The following is an 18,186-nucleotide window of genomic DNA, read 5'->3' as shown; positions in this document are numbered from 1 at the left end:
TGTCACACAGCATATACTCTGGTTCATTGCACTGTGCCAGCCAGCAGCCACCAGTGTTAATATCCGTTTATAACATTATTTTAAATTAAAAAAAAATAAAAAATAAAAATATTTTTCTAGTGTAATCTAATTACATTTACTATCATGCCTGTGTCTGTCAGGCTCACTCAGCATTAATATACCTCTTTTTTTTCAGTCTTTTGGTTAATTGGTCTGTGCCAGGCAGCCACCCAGCACTCATATCTATTCTTCTTCACCTTAATTTTAATATAAAAAAAAAAAGTTTAACTTTGTTTGCTAGTGTGATCTAATATAATTTTCTATCCGGCCTGTGTGTTTTGCTAACATAGAGAGCCTAATGTGTTTACTTGCTGCCCTCCCTAGTCTATGAGCCATGACTCATATGTGTTTAACCTTTTTTTAATTTCCCCCCCAAAAAAATAATTTCAATCATTTTTCTAGTGTAATCTAATAGTATTTTCTATCAGGCGTGTGTGTATCCGACTTACAGAGCCTACTGTTTTTAATAGCTGCCCTTCCAAGGCTATCAGCCACGACTCATATGTATGTGCTTAACCTTTTTCTTAAAATTTCCAAAAAAAAGTCTTTAAATCATTATGCTAGTGTAATCTAATTGTATTTTCTATCAGGCCTGTGTCTAACTGTCTATCTGACTTACACAGCATACTGTTGTTATAATTGCTGCCCTACGTAGCAGCCAGCCAGTGTGACCACTCATAGAGTCATATGTGCATTGCACTTCTTAACATAATTTTAATATTAAAATCTAAAATTTTAAAATATTTTGCTAGTGTAATGTAACTTAATTTTCTATCAGTCCTGTGTTTTTGTCACTTACACAGCATACTGTGTTAAAGTGCTGCCCTACCTACCATCCACGACTCATATCTGCCAGCCTGTCTGCCAGGCCCAAGTAGCCAATTAGTGGCACCAATCACAATTCTTGTAACAGTAATTAAAAAAAAAAAATCATAATTTTTTGGACTGCAAATATTCAGTCTCCTAGTGCCATTGAATTTCATTTACCTCCTGCCTGCCACTGCCAGCCTTTTGTGCCAGGCCGTCTAGCCAACTATTTACACCAATCATAATTGTTGTCACAGACAGTATAGTTATTAATTTAAATAAAACATTTTTTTAGTGTTGATCTTAATCCTCAGTTTGCTCGTGCCCTAGAATTGCACTTTTCTACAGCCTTCCAAGCCTGTGTGCCAGGCCTACTTAAAAAATATTTACACCAATCATATTTGTTGTGACAGTATTCTAATAATTAAAAATTAAAATTTTTGGTAATAGTTGTGATTTGAATCCTCAGTTTGCTGGTGCCATTGAATAGCACTTTCCTCCTGCCTTGCAGCCTGCTGTGAGCCAGACCCACCTAGCCAATTGTTATCAGCAATCATATTTCTGTTAACAGTATTTCAAAAATTGTCAATCATCACTGTTTAGACTGTCATTAATCAGTCTCCTAGTGTCCTTGAATTGCATCTACCTCCTGCCTGCCATCCTTCTGTGCCAGGCCGTCTTGCCAACTATTTACACCAATCCTAATTTTTTGTCACAGTATAGTTACTAATTAAAATTAAAAAAATCTTGATTGTTGATGATCTTAATCCTCAGTTTGCTCGTGCCCTAGAATTGCACTTTTCTACAGCCTTCCAAGCCTGTGTGCCAGGCCTACTTAAAAAATATTTACACCAATCATATTTGTTGTGACAGAATTCTAATAATTAAAAATTTAAATTTTTGGTAATAGTTGCTGTGATTTGAATCCTCAGTTTGCTGGTGCCATTGAATAGCACTTTCCTCCTGCCTTGCAGCCTGCTGTGAGCCAGGCCCACCTAGCCAATTGTTGTCAGCAATCATATTTCTGTTAACAGTATTGCAAAAATTGTCAATCATCACTGTTTAGACTGTCAGTAATCAGTCTCCTAGTGTCCTTGAATTGCATCTACCTCCTGCCTGCCATCCTTTTGTGCCAGGCCGTCTTGCCAACTATTTACACCAATCCTAATTTTTTGTCACAGTATAGTTACTAATTAAAATTAAAAAAATCTTGACTGTTGATGATCTTAATCCTCAGTTTGCTCGTGCCCTAGAATTGCACTTTTCTACAGCCTTCCAAGCCTGTGTGCCAGGCCTACTTAAACTTAAACTTACGGTTACAACTAATGATCTCTGTGTTTCTAAAATCAATGCCTTTCCAGATATCTATTTTTCTAAAGGATGCCATATGTCCTCTTTACTGCTGCTGGTTTTGTTGAGGGTCCTGGAGCCTCTGCTAATAAGGCCTAAGGATAAATAAGTGTCCTGGGTGTCTAATCCATTTTTTTTTAGATTTCCCGGTTGCAACAAATTATCTCAGGGTTTCTCAAATCAATGCCTTAAATGTAATCTATTGTTCAAAAGGATGCCATATGTCCTCTTTCCTTTTTTTTTTTTTTTTCTCTGTATTTCTGTTTATTTTAGAAAATGTAATGCACTTATAGGTTCACTAAGATTATGACTTTGCACACTGCCATTTTCCATGCAGCATTTTGACATGTCGTGTGATATGACTAGAAGATTGAAGAATGGTATGTTTTGAATCTGCTGAGCATAATAATAAAAAAAAATTTAATTTAACTTGAGTTAATAACTGAAGCATGACTTCAGGAGTCAGGTGTGGTCGTAGGTAGTGGTTGTTGTTAGCAGATTATTTTTATTGCAAATTGCAATTGCCACAGCGTGCATACAATGTGCGTCACTAGTCCAAATCTTACCTTTTTTTTTCATTCAGGATTAGTTTGGGGTCCGGCGCAATATTGGAAATGCAAAAAACAGGTCTCGTACCCTTTGATATAAGGGGTGACTACTAGTGCTTTTACCAGGCTCCTCTTGGATAGCCCCAGAAAGTGTGACTATGAATCCCAAAAAGAAAATTAAATTAAGGTTGAAAACTAACTCCTAAGTAAATTGTAAGACCTGGAGCTCCTCAAACACACGTCCTACCGCAACAGGTATAGGCTCCGCCCACCCAAATCTTACCTTTTTAATGCCAATTGATATTGCCACAGCTGGAACAACAGTAAATAACATGTGCGTCACCACAGTCTCCGAAGCTGTTGTCGGATGTATACAAAAACACTGATAAAGTATTCCTTTCGGGGCGCAAAGAGATGGCTACCGGAACACTCCAGGAACTTCCCAAGACTAAGAGTGGCTGTCTTGTGTTTCTGGTGATGTTGTAGACATCTGGGTAGTGTACAGGGAGGGCAAAATTCCTCTCCATCTCTGTGCACCACAGGACAGGACGTCCTTGTCATCCATAAGCACATGAAATTGCTGGCATTTTCGTTGCTTCAAGAAGTTCAGTTTTTGTGGTGATAGTACATAATTAAATAATCTTTGGTTTCCTACCATACTCAAGACAATCTTGTAGTTCAAGCTTCGGACTTGCTGTGGGAAACAGTGGCCTGTCCATACCAGGAAGATGATTTAGACAGAAGTAACTGGCTCTGATTGCAGGTGACACATGTTTATCGTCATTAAATTAAATAGGCGCAACCTGCTTTTTGTATTTTCTATTGTATCTATTTATTATCAATTTTTTAAGATTTTATTGATATAGCTTAGTTGCTTAGTGGAAATACATTATATCACTAATATTAATATCTTACACCCACTTATCGTCAATCATCAAAGGGGTTGCGTGCAGAATATGGCTGATGGCCCCTTATTCACATGTTTGTCCAGAGCAACAACATTTGCAAACAGCCAGAAGAGAGGTCGGTTCTCACCAGCCTTAAGTTGAGCTTCAATTACCAAATGCTGATATTCAAAAAATAGACAAACAGTGCCTTAAAAAACACATTTGCAATATGGATTCACCAGAGCAAGGTTATTGCAAGTATTTCCCACAATAACAAAATTAAAATGACACAACTCTGCAATCTTCCCCTTCACATTATTATTGTCACACTCCATTGTACTCCTATGCCCACCTCCCTGCTCTTGTTTTTGTTGAGGGTCCTGGAGCCTCTGCTAAAAAGGCCTATGGATAAATAAGTGTACTGGGTGTCTAATCAATGTTTTTTTATATTTCACGGGTCATATAAATGATCTGTGGGATTCTAAAATCAATGCCTTTCCTGTAATCTATTATTCAAAAGGATGACATATGTCCTCTTTCATGCTGTTGTTTCTGTTGAGGCTCCGGGAGCCTCTTATAAAAAGGACTAAGGATAAAGAAGTGTACTGGGTGTCCAATCATTTTTTTTTTCTTCTATTTCCCGGGTCATATAAATGATCTCTGTGTTTCTAAAATCAATGCCTTTCCTGTAATCTAATTTACAAAAGTATGCCATATGTCCTCTTTCCTGCTGCTGGTTTTGTTGAGGGTCCTGGAGCCTCTGCTAAAAAGGCCTAAGGATAAAGAAGTGTACTGGGTGTCTAATCTATGTTTTTTTAGATTTCACGGTTGCAAAAAATTATCCACGGGTTTCTAAAATCAATGCCTTTCCTGTAATCTATTATTCACAAGGATGCCATATGTACTTTTTGATGCTGTTGTTTCTGTTGAGGCTCCGGGAGCCTCTGTTTAAAAAGGCCTAAGGAAAAATAAGTGTACTGGGTGTCTAATCAATGTTTTTTTCTATTTACCGGTTGCAACTAATGATCTCTGTGTTTCTGAAATCAATGCCTTTCCTATAATCATTTTTTCAAAAGGATGCCATATGTCCTCTTTCCTGCTGCTGGTTTTGTCGAGGGTCCTGGAGCCTCTGCTGAGCATAATAAAAAAAAAATATTTAATTTAACTTGACTTAATAACTGAAGCATGACTTCAGGAGTCAGGTGTGGTCGTAGGTAGTGGTTGTTGTTAGCAGATTATTTTTATTGCAAATTGCAATTGCCACAGCGTGCATAAAATGTGCGTCACTAGTCCAAATCTTACCTTTTTTTTTCATTCAGGATTAGTTTGGAGTCCGGTGCAATATTGGAAACGCAAAAAACAGGTCTCCGTACCCGTTGATATAAGGGGTGACTACTAGTGCTTTTACCAGGCTCCTCTTGGATAGCCCCAGAAAGTGTGACTATGAATCCCAAAAAGAAAATTAAATTAAGGTTGGAAACTAACTACAAAGTAACTTGTAAGACCTGGAGCTCCTCAATCACACGTCCTACCGCAACAGCTATAGGCTCCGCCACCCACAAACCTTAACTTTTTCATGCCAATTGATATTGCCACAGCTGGAACAACAGTAAATAACATGTGGGTCACCACAGTCTCCGAAGCTGTTGTCGGATGTATACAAAAACACTGATAAAGTATTCCTTTAGGAGCGCAAAGAGATGGCTACCGGAACACTCCAGGAACTTCACAAGAGTGGCTGTATTGTGTTTCTGGTGATGTTTGAGACATCTGGGTAGTGTACAGGGAGGGCAAAAATCCTCTCCATCTCTGTGCACCACAGGACAGGACGTCCTTGTCATCCATAAGCACATCAAATTGCTGGCATTTTCGTTGCTTCAAGAAGTTCATTTTTTGTGGTGATAGTACAGAATTAAATAAACTTTGGTTTCCTACCATACTCAAGACAATCTGGTATTTCAAGCTTCGTACTTGCTGTGGGAAACAGTGGCCTGTCCATACCAGGAAGATGGTTTAGAAAGAAGTAACGAGCTCTGCTTGCAGGTGACACATGTTTATCGTCAATCATCAAAGGGGTTGCGTGCAGAATAGGGCTGATGGCCCCTTATTCACATGTTAGTCCAGAGCCACAACATTTGCGAACAGCCAGAAGAAAGGTCGGTTCTCACCAGCCTTAAGTTGAGCTTCATTTACCAAATGCTGATATTCAAAAAAAATAGACAAACAGTGGCTTAAATAACACATTTGCGATATGGATTCACCAGAGCAAGGTCATTGCAAGTACTAAGTTCCCACGATAACAAAATTAAAATGCCACAACTACGCAATCTTCACCTTCAGATTATTATTGTCACACTCCATTGTACTCCTATGCCCAGCTCCCTGCTCTTGTTTTTGTTGAGGGTCCTGGAGCCTCTGCTGAAAAGGCCTATGGATAATAAAGTGTACTGGGTGTCTGTTCAATGTTTTTTTTTATTTCCCGGTTGTAACTAATTATCTCAGTGTTTCTAAAATCAATGCCTTTCCTGTAATCTATTATTCAATAGGATGACATATGTCCTCTTTCATGCTGTTGTTTCGGTTGAGGCTCCGGGACCCTCGTATTAACAAGGCCTGAGGATAAATAAGTGTAACCGGTGTCTAATCAATGTTTTTTTCTATTTCACGGGTCATATAAATGATCTGTGGGTTTCTAAAATCAATGCCTTTCCTGTAATCTATTATTCAAAAGGATGACATATCTCCTCTTTCATGCTGTTGTTTCGGTTGAGGTTCCGGGACCCTCGTATTAAAAAGGCCTGAGGATAAATAAGTGTAACGGGTGTCTAATCAATGTGTTTTTCTATTTCACGGTTGCAAATAATGATCTGTGGGTTTCTAAAATCAATGCCTTTACTGTAATCTTTTATTCAAAAGGATGACATATCTCCTCTTTCATGCTGTTGTTTCGGTTAAGGCTCCGGGACCCTCGTATTAAAAAGGCCTGAGGATAAATAAGTGTAACGGGTGTGTAATCAATGTTTTTTTCTATTTCACGGTTGCAAATAATGATCTGTGGGTTTCTAAAAGCAATGCCTTTACTGTAATCTTTTATTCAAAAGGATGACATATCTCCTCTTTCATGCTGTTGTTTCGGTTGAGGCTCCGGGACCCTCTTATTAAAAATGCCTGAGGATAAATAAGTGTAACGGGTGTCTAATTAATGTTTTTTTCTATTTCACGGGTCATATAAATGATCTCTGGGATTCTAAAATCAATGCCTTTCCTGTAATCTATTATTCAAAAGGATGACATATCTCCTCTTTCATGCTGTTGTTTCGGTTGAGGCTCCGGGACCCTCGTATTAAAAAGGCCTGAGGATAAATAAGTGTAACGGGTGTGTAATCAATGTTTTTTTCTATTTCACGGTTGCAAATAATGATCTGTGGGTTTCTAAAATCAATGCCTTTACTGTAATCTTTTATTCCAAGGATGACATATCTCCTCTTTCATGCTGTTGTTTCGGTTGAGGCTCTCGGACCCTCTTATTAAAAATGCCTGAGGATAAATAAGTGTAACGGGTGTCTAATGAATGTTTTTTTTCTATTTCCCGGGTCATATAAATGATCTCTGGGATTCTAAAATCAATGCTTTTCCTGTAATCTATTATTCAAAAGGATGACATATCTCCTCTTTCATGCTGTTGTTTCGGTTGAGGCTCCGGGACCGTCGTATTAAAAAGGCCTGAGGATAAATAAGTGTAACGGGTGTGTAATCAATGTTTTTTTCTATTTCACGGTTGCAAATAATGATCTGTGGGTTTCTAAAAGCAATGCCTTTACTGTAATCTTTTATTCAAAAGGATGACATATCTCCTCTTTCATGCTGTTGTTTCGGTTGAGGCTCCGGGACCCTCTTATTAAAAATGCCTGAGGATAAATAAGTGTAACGGGTGTCTAATCAATGTTTTTTTCTATTTCACGGGTCATATAAATGATCTCTGGGATTCTAAAATCAATGCCTTTCCTGTAATCTATTATTCAAAAGGATGACATATCTCCTCTTTCATGCTGTTGTTTGGGTTGAGGCTCCGGGACCCTCGTATTAAAAAGGCCTGAGGATAAATAAGTGTAACGGGTGTCTAATGAATGTTTTTTTCTATTTCCCGGGTCATATAAATGATCTCTGGGATTCTAAAATCAATGCCTTTCCTGTAATCTATTATTCAAAAGGATGACATATGTCCTCTTTCATGCTGTTGTTTCGGTTGAGGCTCCGGGACCCACGTATTAAAAAGGCCTGAGGATCAATAAGTGTAACGGTGTGTAATCAATGTTTTTTTCTATTTCACGGTTGCAAATAATGATCTGTGGGTTTCTAAAATCAATGCCTTTACTGTAATCTTTTATTCAAAAGGATGACATATCTCCTCTTTCATGCTGTTGTTTCGGTTGAGGCTCCGGGACCCTCGTATTAAAAAGGCCTGAGGATAAATAAGTGTAACGGGTGTGTAATCAATGTTTTTTTCTATTTCACGGTTGCAAATAATGATCTGTGGGTTTCTAAAATCAATGCCTTTACTGTAATCTATTATTCAAAAGGATGACATATCTCCTCTTTCATGCTGTTGTTTCGGTTGAGGCTCCGGGACCCTCGTATTAAAAAGGCCTGAGGATAAATAAGTGTAACGGGTGTGTAATCAATGTTTTTTTCTATTTCACGGTTGCAAATAATGATATGTGGGTTTCTAAAATCAATGCCTTTACTGTAATCTTTTATTCCAAGGATGACATATCTCCTCTTTCATGCTGTTGTTTCGGTTGAGGCTCTCGGACCCTCTTATTAAAAATGCCTGAGGATAAATAAGTGTAACGGGTGTCTAATGAATGTTTTTTTCTATTTCCCGGGTCATATAAATGATCTCTGGGATTCTAAAATCAATGCTTTTCCTGTAATCTATTATTCAAAAGGATGACATATCTCCTCTTTCATGCTGTTGTTTCGGTTGAGGCTCCGGGACCGTCGTATTAAAAAGGCCTGAGGATAAATAAGTGTAACGGGTGTGTAATCAATGTTTTTTTCTATTTCACGGTTGCAAATAATGATCTGTGGGTTTCTAAAAGCAATGCCTTTACTGTAATCTTTTATTCAAAAGGATGACATATCTCCTCTTTCATGCTGTTGTTTCGGTTGAGGCTCCGGGACCCTCTTATTAAAAATGCCTGAGGATAAATAAGTGTAACGGGTGTCTAATGAATGTTTTTTTCTATTTCACGGGTCATATAAATGATCTCTGGGATTCTAAAATCAATGCCTTTCCTGTAATCTATTATTCAAAAGGATGACATATCTCCTCTTTCATGCTGTTGTTTGGGTTGAGGCTCCGGGACCCTCGTATTAAAAAGGCCTGAGGATAAATAAGTGTAACGGGTGTCTAATGAATGTTTTTTTCTATTTCCCGGGTCATATAAATGATCTCTGGGATTCTAAAATCAATGCCTTTCCTGTAATCTATTATTCAAAAGGATGACATATGTCCTCTTTCATGCTGTTGTTTCGGTTGAGGCTCCGGGACCCACGTATTAAAAAGGCCTGAGGATCAATAAGTGTAACGGTGTGTAATCAATGTTTTTTTCTATTTCACGGTTGCAAATAATGATCTGTGGGTTTCTAAAATCAATGCCTTTACTGTAATCTTTTATTCAAAAGGATGACATCTCTCCTCTTTCATGCTGTTGTTTCGGTTGAGGCTCCGGGACCCTCGTATTAAAAAGGCCTGAGGATAAATAAGTGTAACGGGTGTGTAATCAATGTTTTTTTCTATTTCACGGTTGCAAATAATGATCTGTGGGTTTCTAAAATCAATGCCTTTACTGTAATCTTTTATTCAAAAGGATGACATATCTCCTCTTTCATGCTGTTGTTTTGGTTGAGGCTCCGGGACCCTCGTATTAAAAAGGCCTGAGGATAAATAAGTGTAACGGGTGTGTAATCAATGTTTTTTTCTATTTCACGGTTGCAAATAATGATCTGTGGGTTTCTAAAAGCAATGCCTTTACTGTAATCTTTTATTCAAAAGGATGACATATCTCCTCTTTCATGCTGTTGTTTCGGTTGAGGCTCCGGGACCCTCTTATTAAAAATGCCTGAGGATAAATAAGTGTAGCGGGTGTCTAATGAATGTTTTTTTCTATTTCACGGGTCATATAAATGATCTCTGGGATTCTAAAATCAATGCCTTTCCTGTAATCTATTATTGAAAAGGATGACATATGTCCTCTTTCATGCTGTTGTTTCGGTTGAGGTTCCGGGACCCTCGTATTAAAAAGGCCTGAGGATAAATAAGTGTAACGGGTGTGTAATCAATGTTTTTTTCTATTTCACGGTTGCAAATAATGATCTGTGGGTTTCTAAAATCAATGCCTTTCCTGTAATCTTTTATTCAAAAAGATGACATATCTCCTCTTTCATGCTGTTGTTTCGGTTGAGGCTCCGGGACCCTCCTATTAAAAAGGCCTGAGGATAAATAAGTGTAACGGGTGTGTAATCAATGTTTTTTTCTATTTCACGGTTGCAAACAATGATCTGTGGGTTTCTAAAAGCAATGCCTTTACTGTAATCTTTTATTCAAAAGGATGACATATCTCCTCTTTCATGCTGTTGTTTCGGTTGAGGCTCCGGGACCCTCTTATTAAAAATGCCTGAGGATAAATAAGTGTAACGGGTGTCTAATGAATGTTTTTTTCTATTTCCCGGGTCATATAAATGATCTCTGGGATTCTAAAATCAATGCCTTTCCTGTAATCTATTATTCAAAAGGATGACATATCTCCTCTTTCATGCTGTTGTTTCGGTTGAGGCTCCGGGACCCTCTTATTAAAAATGCCTGAGGATAAATAAGTGTAACGGGTGTCTAATGAATGTTTTTTTCTATTTCAAGGGTCATATAAATGATCTCTGGGATTCTAAAATCAATGCCTTTCCTGTAATCTATTATTCAAAAGGATGACATATCTCCTCTTTCATGCTGTTGTTTTGGTTGAGGCTCCGGGACCCTCTTATTAAAAAGGCCTGAGTATAAATAAGTGTAACGGGTGTCTAATCAATGTTTTTTTCTATTTCACGGTTGCAAATAATGATCTGTGGGTTTCTAAAATTAATGCCTTTCCTGTAATCTATTATTCAAAAGGATGACATATCTCTTTTTTCATGCTGTTGTTTCGGTTGAGGCTCCGGGACCCTCGTATTAAAAAGGCCTGAGGATAAATAAGTGTAACGGGTGTGTAATCAATGTTTTTTTCTATTTCACGGTTGCAAATAATGATCTGTGGGTTTCTAAAATCAATGCCTTTCCTGTAATCTTTTATTCAAAAGGATGACATATCTCCTCTTTCATGCTGTTGTTTCGGTTGAGGCTCCGGGACCCTCGTATTAAAAAGGCCTGAGGATAAATAAGTGTAACAGGTGTGTAATCAATGTTTTTTTCTATTTCACGGTTGCAAATAATGATCTGTGGGTTTCTAAAAGCAATGCCTTTACTGTAATCTTTTATTCAAAAGGATGACATATCTCCTCTTTCATGCTGTTGTTTCGGTTGAGGCTCCGGGACCCTCATATTAAAAATGCCTGAGGATAAATAAGTGTAACGGGTGTCTAATGAATGTTTTTTTCTATTTCCCAGGTCATATAAATGATCTCTGGGATTCTAAAATCAATGCCTTTCCTGTAATCTATTATTCAAAAGGATGACATATGTCCTCTTTCATGCTGTTGTTTCGGTTGAGGCTCCGGGACCCTTGTATTAAAAAGGCCTGAGGATAAATAAGTGTAACAGGTGTGTAATCAATGTTTTTTTCTATTTCACGGTTGCAAATAATGATCTGTGGGTTTCTAAAAGCAATGCCTTTACTGTAATCTTTTATTCAAAAGGATGACATATCTCCTCTTTCATGCTGTTGTTTCGGTTGAGGCTCCGGGACCCTCTTATTAAAAATGCCTGAGGATAAATAAGTGTAACGGGTGTCTAATGAATGTTTTTTTCTATTTCCCGGGTCATATAAATGATCTCTGGGATTCTAAAATCAATGCCTTTCCTGTAATCTATTATTCAAAAGGATGACATATCTCCTCTTTCATGCTGTTGTTTCGGTTGAGGCTCCGGGACCCTCTTATTAAAAATGCCTGAGGATAAATAAGTGTAACGGGTGTCTAATGAATGTTTTTTTCTATTTCAAGGGTCATATAAATGATCTCTGGGATTCTAAAATCAATGCCTTTCCTGTAATCTATTATTCAAAAGGATGACATATCTCCTCTTTCATGCAGTTGTTTTGGTTGAGGCTCCGGGACCCTCTTATTAAAAAGGCCTGAGTATAAATAAGTGTAACGGGTGTCTAATCAATGTTTTTTCTATTTCACGGTTGCAAATAATGATCTGTGGGTTTCTAAAATTAATGCCTTTCCTGTAATCTATTATTCAAAAGGATGACATATCTCCTCTTTCATGCTGTTGTTTCGGTTGAGGCTCCGGGACCCTCGTATTAAAAAGGCCTGAGGATAAATAAGTGTAACGGGTGTCTAATCAATGTTTTTTTCTATTTCACGGTTGCAAATAATGATCTGTGGGTTTCTAAAATCAATGCCTTTACTGTAATCTTTTATTCAAAAGGATGACATATCTCCTCTTTCATGCTGTTGTTTCGGTTGAGGCTCCGGGACCCTCGTATTAAAAAGGCCTGAGGATAAATAAGTGTAACGGGTGTGTAATCAATGTTTTTTTCTATTTCACGGTTGCAAATAATGATCTGTGGGTTTCTAAAAGCAATGCCTTTACTGTAATCTTTTATTCAAAAGGATGACATATCTCCTCTTTCATGCTGTTGTTTCGGTTGAGGCTCCGGGACCCTCTTATTAAAAATGCCTGAGGATAAATAAGTGTAGCGGGTGTCTAATGAATGTTTTTTTCTATTTCACGGGTCATATAAATGATCTCTGGGATTCTAAAATCAATGCCTTTCCTGTAATCTATTATTGAAAAGGATGACATATGTCCTCTTTCATGCTGTTGTTTCGGTTGAGGTTCCGGGACCCTCGTATTAAAAAGGCCTGAGGATAAATAAGTGTAACGGGTGTGTAATCAATGTTTTTTTCTATTTCACGGTTGCAAATAATGATCTGTGGGTTTCTAAAATCAATGCCTTTCCTGTAATCTTTTATTCAAAAAGATGACATATCTCCTCTTTCATGCTGTTGTTTCGGTTGAGGCTCCGGGACCCTCCTATTAAAAAGGCCTGAGGATAAATAAGTGTAACGGGTGTGTAATCAATGTTTTTTTCTATTTCACGGTTGCAAACAATGATCTGTGGGTTTCTAAAAGCAATGCCTTTACTGTAATCTTTTATTCAAAAGGATGACATATCTCCTCTTTCATGCTGTTGTTTCGGTTGAGGCTCCGGGACCCTCTTATTAAAAATGCCTGAGGATAAATAAGTGTAACGGGTGTCTAATGAATGTTTTTTTCTATTTCCCGGGTCATATAAATGATCTCTGGGATTCTAAAATCAATGCCTTTCCTGTAATCTATTATTCAAAAGGATGACATATCTCCTCTTTCATGCTGTTGTTTCGGTTGAGGCTCCGGGACCCTCTTATTAAAAATGCCTGAGGATAAATAAGTGTAACGGGTGTCTAATGAATGTTTTTTTCTATTTCAAGGGTCATATAAATGATCTCTGGGATTCTAAAATCAATGCCTTTCCTGTAATCTATTATTCAAAAGGATGACATATCTCCTCTTTCATGCTGTTGTTTTGGTTGAGGCTCCGGGACCCTCTTATTAAAAAGGCCTGAGTATAAATAAGTGTAACGGGTGTCTAATCAATGTTTTTTTCTATTTCACGGTTGCAAATAATGATCTGTGGGTTTCTAAAATTAATGCCTTTCCTGTAATCTATTATTCAAAAGGATGACATATCTCCTCTTTCATGCTGTTGTTTCGGTTGAGGCTCCGGGACCCTCGTATTAAAAAGGCCTGAGGATAAATAAGTGTAACGGGTGTGTAATCAATGTTTTTTTCTATTTCACGGTTGCAAATAATGATCTGTGGGTTTCTAAAATCAATGCCTTTCCTGTAATCTTTTATTCAAAAGGATGACATATCTCCTCTTTCATGCTGTTGTTTCGGTTGAGGCTCCGGGACCCTCGTATTAAAAAGGCCTGAGGATAAATAAGTGTAACAGGTGTGTAATCAATGTTTTTTTCTATTTCACGGTTGCAAATAATGATCTGTGGGTTTCTAAAAGCAATGCCTTTACTGTAATCTTTTATTCAAAAGGATGACATATCTCCCCTTTCATGCTGTTGTTTCGGTTGAGGCTCCGGGACCCTCATATTAAAAATGCCTGAGGATAAATAAGTGTAACGGGTGTCTAATGAATGTTTTTTTCTATTTCCCAGGTCATATAAATGATCTCTGGGATTCTAAAATCAATGCCTTTCCTGTAATCTATTATTCAAAAGGATGACATATGTCCTCTTTCATGCTGTTGTTTCGGTTGAGGCTCCGGGACCTTCGTATTAAAAAGGCCTGAGGATAAATAAGTGTAACGGGTGTGTAATCAATGTTTTTTTCTATTTCACGGTTGCAAATAATGATCTGTGGGTTTCTAAAATCAATGCCTTTCCTGTAATCTTTTATTCAAAAGGATGACATATCTCCTCTTTCATGCTGTTGTTTCGGTTGAGGCTCCGGGACCCTTGTATTAAAAAGGCCTGAGGATAAATAAGTGTAACAGGTGTGTAATCAATGTTTTTTTCTATTTCACGGTTGCAAATAATGATCTGTGGGTTTCTAAAAGCAATGCCTTTACTGTAATCTTTTATTCAAAAGGATGACATATCTCCTCTTTCATGCTGTTGTTTCGGTTGAGGCTCCGGGACCCTCTTATTAAAAATGCCTGAGGATAAATAAGTGTAACGGGTGTCTAATGAATGTTTTTTTCTATTTCCCGGGTCATATAAATGATCTCTGGGATTCTAAAATCAATGCCTTTCCTGTAATCTATTATTCAAAAGGATGACATATCTCCTCTTTCATGCTGTTGTTTCGGTTGAGGCTCCGGGACCCTCTTATTAAAAATGCCTGAGGATAAATAAGTGTAACGGGTGTCTAATGAATGTTTTTTTCTATTTCAAGGGTCATATAAATGATCTCTGGGATTCTAAAATCAATGCCTTTCCTGTAATCTATTATTCAAAAGGATGACATATCTCCTCTTTCATGCAGTTGTTTTGGTTGAGGCTCCGGGACCCTCTTATTAAAAAGGCCTGAGTATAAATAAGTGTAACGGGTGTCTAATCAATGTTTTTTCTATTTCACGGTTGCAAATAATGATCTGTGGGTTTCTAAAATTAATGCCTTTCCTGTAATCTATTATTCAAAAGGATGACATATCTCCTCTTTCATGCTGTTGTTTCGGTTGAGGCTCCGGGACCCTCGTATTAAAAAGGCCTGAGGATAAATAAGTGTAACGGGTGTCTAATCAATGTTTTTTTCTATTTCACGGTTGCAAATAATGATCTGTGGGTTTCTAAAATTAATGCCTTTCCTGTAATCTATTATTCAAAAGGATGACATATCTCCTCTTTCATGCTGTTGTTTCGGTTGAGGCTCCGGGACCCTCGTATTAAAAAGGCCTGAGGATAAATAAGTGTAACGGGTGTCTAATCAATGTTTTTTTCTATTTCACGGTTGCAAATAATGATCTGTGTGTTTCTAAAATCAATGCCTTTACTGTAATCTTTTATTCAAAAGGATGACATATCTCCTCTTTCAAGCTGTTGTTTCGGTTCAGGCTCCGGGACCCTCGTATTAAAAAGGCCTGAGCATAAATAAGTGTAACGGGCATCTAATCAATGTTTTTTTCTAATTTCACAGTTGCAAATAATGATCTGTGGGTTTATAAAATCAATGCCTTTCCTGTAATCTATTATTCAAAAGGATGACATATCTCCTCTTTCATGCTGTTGTTTCGTTTGAGGCTCCGGGACCCTCGTATTAAAAAGGCCTGAGGATAAATAAGTGTAACGGGTATCTAATGAATGTTTTTTTCGATTTCCCGGGTCATATAAATGATCTCTGGGATTCTAAAATCAATGCCTTTCCTGTAATCTATTATTCAAAAGGATGACAGTACTACCAAAATACAGCCAATGAAGGGCCTTAGGAAGACTGAGCCAAGGTTGGATTGTAGTATTTGGTTAGGCTAATCATGATGGCCATGTAGACCACCACCACCAAGAGTCATGGAAGTAACAGGGATGAGATGAAAGAGCTAAGAATAGTAGAACTTGAAACAACAGAGTTAGCCATGGGTGTTAGTGCAAAACCGCTTGGCTTTTTTTTGGCTTTGTGTGCGGCTATTCATGCAGGCCATATAGAGCTGCCAACATTCGGTGTCGTATCAGCTATTAAACTAATAAGAACAGTACTACCAAAATACAGCCAATGAAGGGCCTTAGGAAGACTGAGCCAAGGTTGGATTGTAGTATTTGGTTAGGCTAATCATGATGGCCATGTAGACCACCACCACCGAGAGTCCTGGAAGTAACAGGGATGAGATGAAAGAGCTAAGAATAGTAGAACTTGAAACAACAGAGTTAGCCATGGGTGTTAGTGCAAAACCGCTTGGCTTTTTTTTGGCTTTGTGTGCGGCTATTCATGCAGGCCATATAGAGCTGCCAACATTCGGTGTCGTATCAGCTATTAAACTAATAAGAACAGTACTACCAAAATACAGCCAATGAAGGGCCTTAGGAAGACTGAGCCAAGGTTGGATTGTAGTATTTGGTTAGGCTAATCATGATGGCCATGTAGACCACCACCACCGAGAGTCCTGGAAGTAACAGGGATGAGATGAAAGAGCTAAGAATAGTAGAACTTGAAACAACAGAGTTAGCCATGGGTGTTAATCCAAGACTGCTTGGATTTATTTTTGTATTGGGTGCGGCTAATCATGCAGGCCATATAGAGCTGCCACCATTCTGTGTTGTATCAGCTATAAAAATAATAAGAACTGTACTATCAAAATACAGACAATGAAGGGCCTATGAAGACTGAGCAAAGGTTGGATTGTAGTATTTTGTTCGGGTAATCATGATGGCCATGTAGACCACCCGTAACAGGGATGAAAGTGCTAAGAATAGTACTAATTGAAACAACCGAGTTAGCCATGGGTGTCTAAGACCACTCGGCTTTTTTTTGGGTTTGGGTGCAGCTAATCATGAAGGCCAGATAGACCTGCCACCATTTGGTGTTGTAACAGGTATGAAACTGCAAAGAACAGTACTACTTAACACAACCTACTTACCATGGGTCCCAGAGCATATGTTTGGTTGTTATATTTTGTAAGGGTAATCATGCAGGCCATATAGACCTCCACCAATAGGGTGAGTATGAGTAACAGCTATTAAAATGCGAAGGACATTACTAATTAACACAACATAGTTACCATGGGTCGCAGACCAAGAGCAGATGTCTTATTATTATATTTTGTATGGGTAATCATCCAGGCCGTATAGACCTCACCAAATAGGGGGAGTTACAGAGATTAAAGTGCTAAGAATGGTAGTACTTAAAACACAACCTAGTTAAAATAGGTAGCAGACCACATGTCTTATTATTATAATTTTTCAGGGTAATCTGGCAAGCCATATAGAACACCCCCGATAGGGGGGGGGGGGACAGGGATTAAAGTGCTAAGAAAAGTACTAATTAACACAAGCTAGTTGGGTCCAAGAACGCATGTTTGATTATTAGAATTTATTAGGGTAATTATATATCTAACAAATCTATCTATTTCTCTTCTATCGATTCTATCTAACTATCAATCTATGTATATCTATCTATCCTATCTATCAATCTATCTTCTGTCCGGGATGTTTTGAGACAGCCACTTTGGGAATGTTAGTTGATTTAGACCCATTATGGCTTAAAAGCAGACTCTGCATAAACTATGTAATTTTCCATGGGAGTTTTGCCAGGGATCACCCTCCAGCATGCGACAGTCCAGGTGTTAGTACCCTTGAAACAACTTTTCCATCACTATTGTGGCCAGAAAGAGTCCTTGTAGGTTTTAAAGTTCGCCTGCCTATTGAATTCAATGGCGGTTCGCGTGTTCGCGAACAATAGCGGAAGTTCGAGTCCGCCGTTCGCGAACCGAAAATTTTAGGTTCGCGACATCACTACTTATAAAGTGTCCTTGTATTATGTATCCTTTCTGTTTCAGTTTGTAAAGGTAAATAATATAGTCTTGCGTATCTAATGTACCACTATGCTGCATAAAACTTGGTGTTTAGAAATAAGATAATTATAATAATACAATAGAGAGAGAACAAGTGATAAACTGATCACTAACATTCCAAGCATGGCTCATCCAGGCCCCCTCCAGACAAATGAGCACAGCAGACTCACAAGTGCAGAAATTAAAATAGTTTTTACCATAGCAAAACCCTCTTAGAAAGAATAGATGAAAGATTCATTAAATGTGTATGAAACC

The sequence above is a fragment of the Bombina bombina genome, chromosome 3, assembly GCF_027579735.1.
Source record: "Bombina bombina isolate aBomBom1 chromosome 3, aBomBom1.pri, whole genome shotgun sequence".
NCBI lineage: Eukaryota > Metazoa > Chordata > Amphibia > Anura > Bombinatoridae > Bombina > Bombina bombina.
Note: the sequence above shows the minus strand (reverse complement) of the source record.